This window comes from Petaurus breviceps, unplaced genomic scaffold (genome assembly GCF_028583685.1).
Source record: "Petaurus breviceps papuanus isolate PSGF00001 unplaced genomic scaffold, PetGlider_PUasm1.0 79, whole genome shotgun sequence".
Lineage (NCBI taxonomy): Eukaryota > Metazoa > Chordata > Mammalia > Diprotodontia > Petauridae > Petaurus > Petaurus breviceps.
In genome coordinates, this window is record NW_027186523.1 from 23,419,213 (window position 1) to 23,431,985 (window position 12,773).

Genomic DNA, 12,773 nt, shown 5'->3' on the forward strand with positions numbered 1-12,773 from the left:
TGATAGGTCCCATACGCATGAGGAAGTAGAAACCTGTAGGTTTTATTATAATGTTTTGTAAAGGATTCTATAGTTAAAGTTACCTAACAGTTTCTATCATGGCCCCCTCTTTTCTGTTTGCTCTTTATTACAAACAGAGTTTAAAATCAAACTCTTTGGTTAATTTATGCAACACTTAAATTTCATATATGTCTTTATACATATATGTACACAATTGCACACACACATACTTATTATTTAAATGTACATATTACATCATATGTTTTAAAAGAATATAAAAGTCATCAAAATAAATGGCTCAAATCATACATTTTAAAGCATCTCTTCTTTTTATGGAGATCAATAATTATGATATTTTTATAAATGTTTTAGAATAACATTGAATAGGGCTCTTATTAAATAAAATCATGAGAACGTTCAGTTGAAAGAGAACTCAGAGGTCATCTAGTCCAAACTCTCAGGGCCATTTCCAGTTGTCCTGCTCTATATATGGCCAGTGGACTCAGAGGAGAGAGTGAGGCTGGTGACTTTGCACAGTCCTCCCTCCCTTAAATCCAATTCACCTGCATGTCATGACCCTGATTTCAGGGTCTTCTTTGATAACAAAGGACAAATGACAGCAACAAATCCAAACTGTATGTAAAGCTTGAGTCCTTTCAAAAATATCCCAGGCTTAGGGCCACTCAGGCTCTTTGGGAACAGTTGGAATGTTGTGAACTCACTTCCTTCAAAGAAACCCATAACATTTTTGGATGCTTCAAATCCTTCAGATAAGAGGCAGCGTGGTGCAGTGAACAGAAGAGTTGTTGGTGTTGGAGTCAGGAAGCCTTGGGTTCTAGTCCTGTCTCTGACCCATGCTGACTGTGTAATCTTGGGCAAGACATTAATTTTCCCAGTGCTTTAGGCCAGAGATGTCAAACACCTGGACTAGTCCACAGCACTCCCAAAGTACTGCTCTAACCAGATTAAAATGTAATCGTGAAATAGTTTACAAAATAAACAAAAACACAGTTTAAAACTCAGCCAGTAAGTGGCCTATAGGAAGCCTTATGTACAGATTAATGTCTCCCCCCAACCATTTCTATTTGAGTTTGATACCACCGCTCTCTAATACAAGTTACAGAACATACCCTGATGATGGTGAAAGGAGTTTCCTCCCCAGGCGTTCTCAACACCAATCAAATAATGTCTGGACCAAACGCTGGCAAAATTTCTTTGAAAGTTCTTTCTTACATTTATCCAAGGTGTACCTCCCTATCACTTCCAACCATTGCTTCTACTTCTACCTTCTAGCAGAGTTAAGTCTAATAACCTCTTTGAAATGGTAACCCTTCAGATGTTTGAAGGGCATGGTCATTTTCCACAATAATTCTTCTCTTCTGCAGGCCCAATTTCTCCTAATGTATATGTTTCATTTACTCATAAAATATAAGCAATCTGTCATATATATTTATATTGAATAATGTTCATGTATGTATATTATGAATATAGATATATACAGATATATATTTGTATATATTTTAATTCAATAAATCAGTTCAATACACATTTATATAGTGCCTACTGTGTGCCCAATACTATGCTAAGTGGTGGGAAACAAATAAGAAAAAGAGAGACCGTCCCTTCTATCAAGGAGCTTACCACAATCTAATGAGGGAAAAATACAGGAAAGGAAGCTGACAAGAGGGGAGGTGGAACATCTGGGGGTTACCAGGCAAAGGGGTATGAGGTTCCTTGAAGTTAAAATCAAGAAGAATGGCTGATTGAAAGTGGAGAGTTACCAGGAAGTTCTGAGCCTTCTAAAAGGGAAGGCTTTGGGAGAAGTCTATTGTTCTGTGATCAGAAGGGCAAAACAGCTGAGAGAGTTAAGAAGGTAGGTACTGAATATCAAAAGCTAAGTGAATCTTCAGTAAGATGAGATTCCAAGTGATCAGCGTTTGCTGAAGGAGGCACAATGTTCCATGGAGTCAAACCAAGCAGAGTCACTGATGGAAGATTGAGTTTATGTATGTGTGCATGTGTGTGTTCATGTGCATGCAAATATACATACAGAAACCCACTTAGTATCATAACTTCCATGTATATGTAATGGTATTATTTCTATTTTTGATTGATAGTATAATGAATCCTTAGTAAAAGTGGATACCAAAAATGTGTTCATGTTTATAACAATACTTTTTTCTTTAATGTGCTTTGGTTGCCCAATTATTGTGTAGTGTGTATAGTGTAAAATTGGAATATCTTCTTTATTGATACTAAACAGTAAAAATTATACCAAGTAGGTATTTTTTCTATCAAGTATATATTTGTAAATATATTTAGCTTAGAAAATAAAACATATATACCTAAAGGCAGTGTAACCTCTTTTATCCAGACTCTAACTGCCCACAGTCATTCAAGTTATCTGTGCTGCAAATCCTTTGTTTCTTCCATCACAACAAAATGTCTATCACTGGAAATTTTATCTATGCTGAAGCAGTTCCACATCAATCAGAGTGATACACTGGAAAAACCTGCCAATGGAATCAGAGAATCCATTAGAATTTAACTCCTGCTGCTTATGCTAACTACCTTTGTGACATTGGGCAAGTCATTAACCTTATTAAGATTCAATTTCCTCATCTCTAAAATGAGGAAGTCAGGGAATATGACTTCTGAAGTTTGTTTCCAGTTCTGAATTTATGATCATTTGTGCAGTCTTATCTGCTATTTACTATTCACCCCTTCAGTGGAAAAAGACTGCTGCCTCTCTCTGAATTAACAGATTTTCAGATATGAGTACTGTCATATATAAAAATTATATACTTTTAAATTGTGAATCTCATTTATGAGGATATCCTTTTAAAAATGCAGCTAAAAGTAATATTTTGTCTTTCATATCTTAGAAACTAAAGTGTCAGCCTGGATTTGTGACCTTTAATTGTCCCTGTCTTAAACATTTTAGGGATCTTAAGTTGTGTAATGGTATTTCTTTACACTGCACATGGAAAAAGGATAATGTTAGCATTTTTGCAGTTAATTCAATTACTTTCCACTTGTGAAATTGTTGATAGGATTTCTACTGCTAAGAAAAGTCCCCTAACTATTAAGATTTGATTGGCAGCCCAGATATAATTTCTGAACTGCAGTTGAAATGAAAATATTTCATATGCATTTCTACCTACCTAATTTAAAAAAGTTTTAAAATCATTATCTTAGCACATTGATTTTCAATAGTAATCAATGACTAATTTGTTAGATAATAGTTTCATTGAAAGTACAATTATATGTCTGTCCAAGTCATCAGAATCAGAAGTCATGGGATTTGCCATGTTACTATTTATTTTGAACTAGCTTATGCAGTTTATAAAATAATGAAATGATGGATTTTCATAAGAAATAGCATTAAAAAAATTTCTACTTCCAAATATTTTTATTAAATTTTTAAATAATTTAAATTCTACTTTTTATTATTTTTTGTAACTACTCCCCAATCTATTTTTTCCAAGCTTCCTTTTCCTAATTCTTTCCTTTATGCATTCTATAATTCAGCACAAACTTAACCTCTCACACATGACATTCCATCTACCATTTCTGTTAACTTACAATGACTGTCCCTATGCCTGGAACAGGCTCCCTCCTCCTCTCTGCCTCTTCAAAACTCTAATATCCCTGAAGCTCAGTTCATATATCATCTACATGAGACCTTTCTTGATCTTCTCGAATGCTAGTGCCCTCAATCAGAACTACATTATATTTATTTTGTATGTACTTAGATGTGTTCTTATTCTCTCCTCCCATAGGGACTGTCTCTAATTTATCTATATCTATAATTTTTGGTATAGTTCCTCATACATAGCAGGTACTTAATGCTTATTATTTAAATTATTTTTAAAAAATATTTCACAATTCATTTGAATTGATGCCTTAAAAACACAAACACCCAAATCATTTTAAAATATCATCTTATATTTACAAGATTATAGTTATAGTAACTATAGTCGGACCTTTAAAGGAGAAAAAAAAATTGTCATTCACCTTGAAGTAGTTTGTTTTTCTTGTTATAAGATAAAAGGTTAAAGCTTTAGGAAACAAAAACATTTCAGATGCACAAAATTTGCATATTTAATGGTAGAAAAATAAATATATTGCCACAGGGAGAGTTACTGTATAAGAAGTCAAGGAGAAAATGAAAGTTAATGATAAATCAGAAAATAGTTTGAAATTAGTCTTGTTTTTGTTCAGTTGCGTCTGACTTTTTGCAACCTTGTGAACAAAAGCATACGAGGTCTTTCTATCCTCTACTACCTCTCAAAGTCTGTCCAAGTTTATGTTCATTGTATCTATGATACTATCTATGCATCTCATCCTCTGCTGTCTTCTTCTCCTATTGCCTTCAATCTTTCCCAATATCAGGGTCTTTTCCAATGAGTTCCACCTTCTCATTATATGGCCAAAGTATTTAAGCTTCAATTTTAATATTTGAACTTCCAGTAAGTAGCCTGACAATTTCTTTTAAGTTTTGACTGATTTGATCTCCTTAATGTCCAAGGGACTCTCAAAAGTCTTCTCCCATACCACAATTTGAAAGCATCCATTCTGTGGCACTCAGTTCTCCTTATAATCCAGCTCTCACAGTCATTCCTTGTTACAGGGGTGGGAGTAGGGTGGAAGCATAGCTTTGACCATACTGACCTTTGTCACTAAGGTGATATCTCTGCTTTTTAGTTATGGTGTCCAGATTTATCATAGCTTTTCTTCCAAGGACCAAGCACCTTTCAGTTTCATGACTGCAGTCACCATCTACAATGATCTTTGAGGCCAAGAATGTAAAATCTGATGCTGCTTCTATTTCTTCTCCCTCTATTTGCCCGGAAGTGATGGAACCAGTTGTCAAGATCTTAGTTGTTTGTTTATGGTAAGCTCCAAACTGATTTTTACACTTTTCTCTTTGACCTTCATCAAGGGGCTTCTTAATTCTTCTTCACTTTCTGCCATCAGAGTGGTATGATCGACATGTCTGAGATTCTTGATGTTTTTTCCTGGCAACCTGGATTCCAGCTTTTGATTCACCCAGTTTGGCATTTCTCATGATGTACTCTGCATGTAAATTCACAATTCGTGACAATATTCAGCCTTGTCATACTCCTTTTCCAGTCTTAAACTAGTTCATCTATATTCAGTCCTCACTCTTGCTTCTTGGCCCACATACAAGTTCCTCAGGAGACAAATAATATGATCTGGTGCTCCCATCTCTTTGAGAATTTGCCACATTTTGTTGTGATCAACACAGTCAAAGGCTTTTGTGTACTCAATGAAGCAAAAGTAGATGAAATTAGTAGCAGGAGGCAAACACAGAATTCTCTTGCCAGCAGGCAAACAGATGTGTGACTGTTTCATTTTTACTGACAATAGACAATTACATCTAGATTGGCTATTCTCCATGTTTATTAATCTTCACCTGTTGAACTCCTTTCATTCCATTCTTTCAGGTGTCTACTAAGATACCTCGTTACCTATGAAGCTTTCCATGATCCCCCCAACTAATTTCTGATCAAATTTCCTCCATGTACTGTCTCTTACCCCTATCATATTTTCTGTTGTTTCATACTTATTTGTGTATATACAAATTGTATTCTCCCTTTAGGCCAAAAACTCCTTGAAGGCAAGGACTGTGCATTTTTGTACTTGTATTCCTAGCACCTACCCTGATATTTTTCATATACACATATAAATATATACATATATATATGTATATATACATACACACATTCATATAGGTATATTAATCATAAATATTTAATTGATGCAACAAATGAATTTCATCTAGAAAGATATTTTTTTCAAATTTCTTCCATATAAAATTGATATTAGCATATTGATCTTAATTATTTTTTAAGTCAAAGGATAAAGGAAAAGGAATAAACAACTCTAGTAACACAATAGTATGCAACATGAATTACATAATTTGAAACTACAAAAAAATAGTTTGGCTCAGTTAATAAATAAGGCAAATCTATCTCTGGAGGCAAATAGTAAACTAACAGATGGTAAGTGAAAAAAAGAATCTTCCTCCTTCTCCTAGAAAATAACCTAAAAGAGACATGAGTTCTTGCTTATATTCTGATGTTTTCATTGTCTAATAAGGAATTCATCATATAGATAGGTATAACAACTATGACCACATTTCTTTTAACTCTTGACAACTACCTGACTTTTCTTTGCTAATGTATTCATTTGTTGAATCATACTGCTTTTATACCAGTGCATCTGAAATATTATGTTATCTATAATCCAGTGAATTTGAATAACTACCACACAACTTGTTGAGTAGTGGATACAAGAGAAGATTTTTTTCTCAAATTAAATTTCCAAATGAGAAACAAATAAGGAAATAGACCAAAAAAACCCACATGCATTATTGTCATGTACGTTTTTAAGATGTTGGACTACTTATGTAATTTCCTTGGGAAAAGTTTACAGTGGTATTGTAAAATTCTATTGATAATGGTACTATACCTCACAAATCAGGAACTTTCTCCAGCTAGACCCCAGTGCAACCAAAAACCTAAATCTAGACTGGGTATCTGACCTGTGAATGAGAATCAAGTTTTTCTCTGGCTTCTTAATATCCCTACCTGCATTTCTATAGGAAAATCTCTAAAACAAAATTTCAGCATAGCTCTAATCTATTATTTCTGTCGATCTGAGTCCTCTTTCACAATGGTACATAGGGTACCTAATACTAAGTTCCTTAATGTACTTTAGGGGTATGGATCAGCTTTTGGCTTCTTCCAATACAGAAATATTAATAAAGGTGATAAAGATACACGTGAACAGGAAACAAAGTTCACTCAATTAGCCTATTACATTCCTTGCTGCTGTAGTCCAGTCATTTTCAGTCATGTACATCCCTTTGTAACCCCATTTGGAGTTTTCTTGGCAAAGATACTGGAATGGTTTGCTATTTCCTTCTCCAGCTCATTTTACTTGGGAAGAATATGAAGTAAATAGGGTTAAGTGACTTGGCCCAGGGTCACACAAGTACTAATGTCTGAGGTGGGATTTGAACTTACAAAGATGAATCCTCCTGATTCCATGCCTAACACCAAATCTGCTGCACCATCTACCTGTTCAATCCTTAGACTGACTGTAAAGGGAGAGGAAATTTTGTGGGACTGCTGAAAAGGTATTTTGTTCTCTCCATATATGTTCATTGTCTGTATTACTCATAATTATAAGGAAATATTAATGACTGACTTTTTTTCCATCGCAAAATTCATTCCAATCCATTTTCTTTCAAGACTTTCATCAATATTCATTCTGTGTGAGAATAGCTCATAATCCAGTTGTACAAAAAACTAACCAAAAATATAGTCCATCTGCCCAATCCAGTTTTCTAATATAGAGAGTCTGTGAAAATGATATTCTATAAGTAGCATGAAACCACATTTTTTTTTAAGTCCAGGTGCCATACTTAAATGGTATTGCATTATAAATGCTGAGTTTTAAACTGGACCTACGTGTTTTCCTCACAGATTCAATTATTGGCACCAATCATTTCTATACATCCAGTGTGACTTTTGGGGGGGTCACTTTAGTACCTAGAAAGCTGGAAGTCCAAAAGACAAATATTTTTATAAGCTCTCCTTTGTTATGTCTACATTTAATCAAATCTGGGTATAATATACATTTTCTGAAGTCATCTGCTTTTTATTACAGTCATATCTACATGTTGTCTGTGGGTTTTCTCCTCATAGTTGCATATGCAGCATAGTAGCAAAGGGTAACTTCTTTGGAAAAGGAGTAGAAGAAAAAGACTTGCTCTTGAACTTCAATTTATAAATTATGTGTCCTTTGATTTATCAAACTTTAAGGTACCTTTCTTCATTGAGTGGTTCCTCAATCTAATTAAGATATTAATTTTATCATTTAAGAATATTAATAGTTGCGAATAAGATGCTTAATGAGAATGACTGTATTAGCACAAAATAGTCATTTAAAGTAAACTGTATCTGGAAAGAAAGGGAAATCTTTGAGGTATTTGAACATTTTATTATCATATCAAAAATTTTATTTTGAAAAATTGTAGTATTCATGACTGGATGTTTTCTCTGTAAGCAGTCTTACTTGAAATTTAACAGAGGAAGCACAGATTATTATATGTGTTTTTTGTATATATTTGATATTGTGTAATAATATTTAGCTTTTCACATTATGGCAAAAATAAATTACACATTTTCTCATAGCACTGATAGCTTATAGGTTCTCTATTCTAGAGAAAGAAAAATAGTGTTTTCATTGTGATTTAGTTCAATTAATTTGCCTTTGATAAGTATTATGGCTTCTCATACTTTTATGATAAATATAAAGGAAGAGAATAAAAAGTCCAGGTTCCTATCCCATATCTCTCTCTTTTTGGTTTTAATTTGTTTATTTATTGTTAATTTTTTTTAAATTTTGAGTTCCAAATTTTCTCCCTTCCTTTTGCTTTACCACAGTCACTGAGAGGCAAGCAATATGATATCAATTATATGTGTGAAATCGTGCAAAACATATATTCATATTAGCCATGTTAAAAAGAAGAAAAAAATGTGAGAATAGCTCATAATCAATTTGCACTCAGAGTTGATAAGTTTTTTTTTCTCTGGAGATGAATAATATTTGTCATCATGATTCCTTTGGAATTTTCTTGAATCATTGTCTCTCTAAGAATAGCTAAGTCTTTGTAGTACCAGGGCAATGTTTACAGCACCCCATGATCATGATAAAGACCATGACTATAAATATCACATGACATTTGATAACAAAATATAACAAACTCTCCATATAGAGGACAGAACTGAAGCATTTATTTATACACCAGAAAAATGAATCCCCAAACCAGTAAGCCAATTCCATCATAATAGTAAAGAAATGTACAAGCTGGTGTTAGCAGACCCCCCGCTGCTGCCGTAGCTCTCCAGCGCTAGGGCCGCCTCTTCCTCTCCAAGCTCAAGCCGAAAGAGAAGGGGAGTGTATAAGGAGAAGTTTTCAGGAACATGGCTCATACTAAGCAAACTGCCTGTAAATCCACCGGTGGTAAAGCCCCCAGGAAGCAACCCGCTACAAAAAGCCGCTCGCAATAGTGCACCCTCTACTGGAGGGGTCAAGAAACCTTTATTGCTACAGGCCGGGTACTGTGGCTCTCTGTGAAATCAGACGTTATCAGAAGTCCACCGAACTTCTGATTCGTAAACTTCCCTTCCAGCGTCTGGTGCATGAAATTGCCCAGGACTTCAAAACAGATCTGCGCTTCCAGAGTGCAACAATTGGTGCTTTGCAGGAGGCAAGTGAAGCCTATCTGGATGGCCTGTTTGAGGACACCAACCTATGTGCTATCCACGCCAAACGTGTCACAATCATGCCAAAAGATATCCAGCTAGCATGCCGCATACATGGAGAACGTGCTTAAACTCCACTATGATGGGAAACATTCTTCATTCTCAAAACAGAAAAAAATCTCTTCTTCCTGTTATTGGTAGTTCTGAACGTTAGGTATTTTTTCCCATGGGGTCAAAAGGTACCTACGTATATGATTGCGAATGGGAAAATAGGGGATAGAATCAGGTATTGGCAAGTTTTTATCATTTTCATTTATGTGTGAATTTTGAATATAAATGCGAGGACATAAAGCATTAATGCGGTCAAAAAAATGTTTCCGTGAACAAGTTTCAACAATTCAACTTTATAACAATTATAAATAAACCTGTTAAATTTTTCTGGACAATGCCAGCATTTGGATTTTTTTAAAAAGTAAATTTCTTATTGACGGCAACTAAATGGTGTTTGTAGCATTATTATCATACAGTAGATTCCATCCCATTCACTATACTTTTCTAACTGAGTTGTCCTACATGCAAGTACATGTTTTTAATGTCTGTCTTCTGTGCTGTTCCTGTAAGTTTGCTATTAAAATACATTAAACTAAAAAAAAAAAAAGAAATGTACAAGCCATAACTACACAGAGAGCCATGCCATCATTCATTCTTCCCACAAAGCTAAACAAGATCAGTACTTACTCACAAACCTCTTTATCTCCTTGCCTGACCTCCTCACTTTCCCACCATCTTGCTAGCTCTGGCTCCCAGGTTCCTGTGACTCTGCTTTACCCTTGAGCAAACTCCTCCCACCACAGGCTACATTCAGCCTATTAGAGGGCAGAGTGTAACTTCAAAGCAAGGGAGCTTCCTGTGGGCTCTGCTCCACCCTTAAGTAAACTCCTCCCATCATAGGCTCCATGTAACTACATTCATGCTATTAGGGGGCCAAATTTACTTTCAAAGCAGAAAAGATCTGCAAATTCCCCCATAGGCTTATTAAGGGGCAGGAAAGATCTTCAAATTCCCATTCCCATTATAGTCTTTCACAGTTGATTGGCATTACAATTACAATATTACTGTTAAAATATACAATGATCTCCTGAGTCTGCTCACTTTGCTTTGCATCAGTTCATATAGGTCTTTCCATGTTTTTTTCTGAAACCATCTCCCTCATCATTTCAGATAGTTCATTAGTACTCTATCACCATCCTTTGTCACACCTTGTTCATCCATTCCCTGACTGAAGAGTATAATTTCAATTTCCAATTCTTTGCCACCACAAAAGAGCTGCTATAAATATTTTTGTGAATGTGGGTCCTTTTCATTTTTCTTTGATATCTTTGTGAAACAGACCTAGTAGTGCTATTATTGAGTCAAAAGGTATGCATGGTTTTATAGCCCTTTGGGTATTGTTTCAAATTGTTCTCAAGAATAGCTGGACCAGATAACAACACCAGAAATTTATCAGTGTACCTATTTTCCCTCATCCCTTATAGCATTTGTTATTTCTGAAGGGTGTGAGGTAGTTTAAAAATAAATTGATGTAGATAACATTTAGGATAGGATGTGAAGGTGAAAAATATATTTTTAGCATACAACAACACTAAAAAATTCCCAGTTCTTGAAGTTGTATGATGTAAATATTACTAAGATAAAGTATTCTTATTTAAAGAAATAAAATATTTACTTCAAATTTCAGTTTTTATAAAGATGTTCAATGCTAAAGTCTATTACAAATGGATTGACCATAATGCAATTTATGTGTTGACGAAAGACAGTGTTTGCATAGCAAACATGTTGAAGAAGAATATGAAATATATCCTATTCTTAGTCTTGTAGAGGCTGAGTATGTATTTTATGGATTACTAGAGTTACTTGACTTTCTTCCATCTTCTTCTTGGCACTGTTGAACTTTACAAAAAAAAAAAAAAGCTCTTTCTTCCAACAAGAAGATATCAGGGTCAAAGAAGTGGTAAAACTACATGAGAACATCTTTCTTTCTGAAGTTGCTCTTTTGCAGATAATTGGAAGTTCACTAAAGAACCAAAGCCCAAGGAAAAATGTCAGGCATTTCATTTCCTGGATAGCTGACTCCAAACATCCCTTTATGTAAAGACTTCCAAGGCTGCCAACCCCAAGGAAATGACTATAGCTCTACATGTGCTATAATGGAGAAAAGCAAACTCATAAATTTTCTTCTTCCCATTTTCACTGTAAAATTTTTGTTCTGTAATCAAGAGAACACTTTTGCCTGCTGAGGTAAGCTTGCTTGTTTGACTTTCTTCTTTATAGAAAATTCTCAAAAATAACAGCTCCATGAATAGTTGCTGTGCAGGTTCATTCGTATGCCAATCTTGGCCTTGCTTGTGTCTTTTCCCCTATGATTTCATTTAGTCACAAGTGGTTGCTTTAAGGTGGAAAATATTCTTTTCATGGGATATTTTTGAGATAATGACATTTATTCTTTAGTTTTCAGGTCTCCTCATCCACATTTCATTAATGAGGTTTCTCAGTCATGGTGTTGTAGTCACTTTACCTCTTGAAGGTTCATCCTTAAACATTCTTTCTAAAAGGAATCTGCTATAGAATATTGTTGTAAAGTGAATGGCTATGCTCTAATTTATCTCATCTGTGTTTGTTTTCAGCATTATCATATCAGTTACTTTATTTTTTCCTTCTTCAAATTTCCATAAAGGTTCTTTATTTACAGATTTTTTATTGTATTACTAAAAATGTCCCAAATAATTTGTTCCAATAATCACTTTGCTAATAGATCCCAAAGTGTGAGAAATTGACTGGGAAACTTCATAAAGATGCAAATCAGCTGCCTAGTTAGAACACTTTTTTGGAATATTCGCCCTTGTGCTGAATGGACCCCTCTTTTTATATCTGAAATCATGTGTGCTGATGACACGAGAATTGCTCTTGTAGTTTTCTTTCTTTTTAAAATCACCAAAAATTCCTCTTGAAATCTGGTCACTAAAAGTAGATTAGAACAGCCAGAAGTATTTTAAACTTAAACAATACAAGATCATTGGAAAATATGCAAAACTTTCCTCCCACCTTCTTTCGTTAAAGTAATAAAGTTACAAAGCTGACATAGCCAAATGCTCTAACTTTATGGTACAATGGGAAAATAAACCAAAAAAAAAAAAACCCCACCTGATTTTCAATAAGACAATCTAGGCTTGAATAGCATTTCTGTGAGTTATTACTTGTATGAGTTTGGCAAGTCACTTAATCTCCCTGGGCCTCAGTTTCCTCATTTTTTAAAATAAGAGGGTTATGTTAAATGACTTTTGAGATCTCTTTCAACTTTATAGCTATAATCCTATGACCTATGTAAGCTTTGTTTCACATGAATGGAAAACCAGCCAAAAAATATTGCAAAAAAGTGTAAAAAGATAGATAGAAGAATGCACCCAAGGTTTT

General features: G+C 34.5%; 1 protein-coding gene and 1 long non-coding RNA gene across 2 annotated transcripts in view; both read left to right on the plus strand.

Annotated features, from left to right (window-relative positions):
- The window catches only part of LOC138175716 (semaphorin-3E-like), a 347,967-nt gene that overhangs the window by 87,089 nt on the left and 248,105 nt on the right, over positions 1–12,773 (plus strand). The window lies entirely within an intron of this gene.
- LOC138175763 (uncharacterized) lies at positions 9,394–9,964 on the plus strand. The gene is made up of 2 exons (XR_011172081.1): positions 9,394–9,549; positions 9,600–9,964. It is a non-coding gene; the product is annotated as an uncharacterized lncRNA (long non-coding RNA).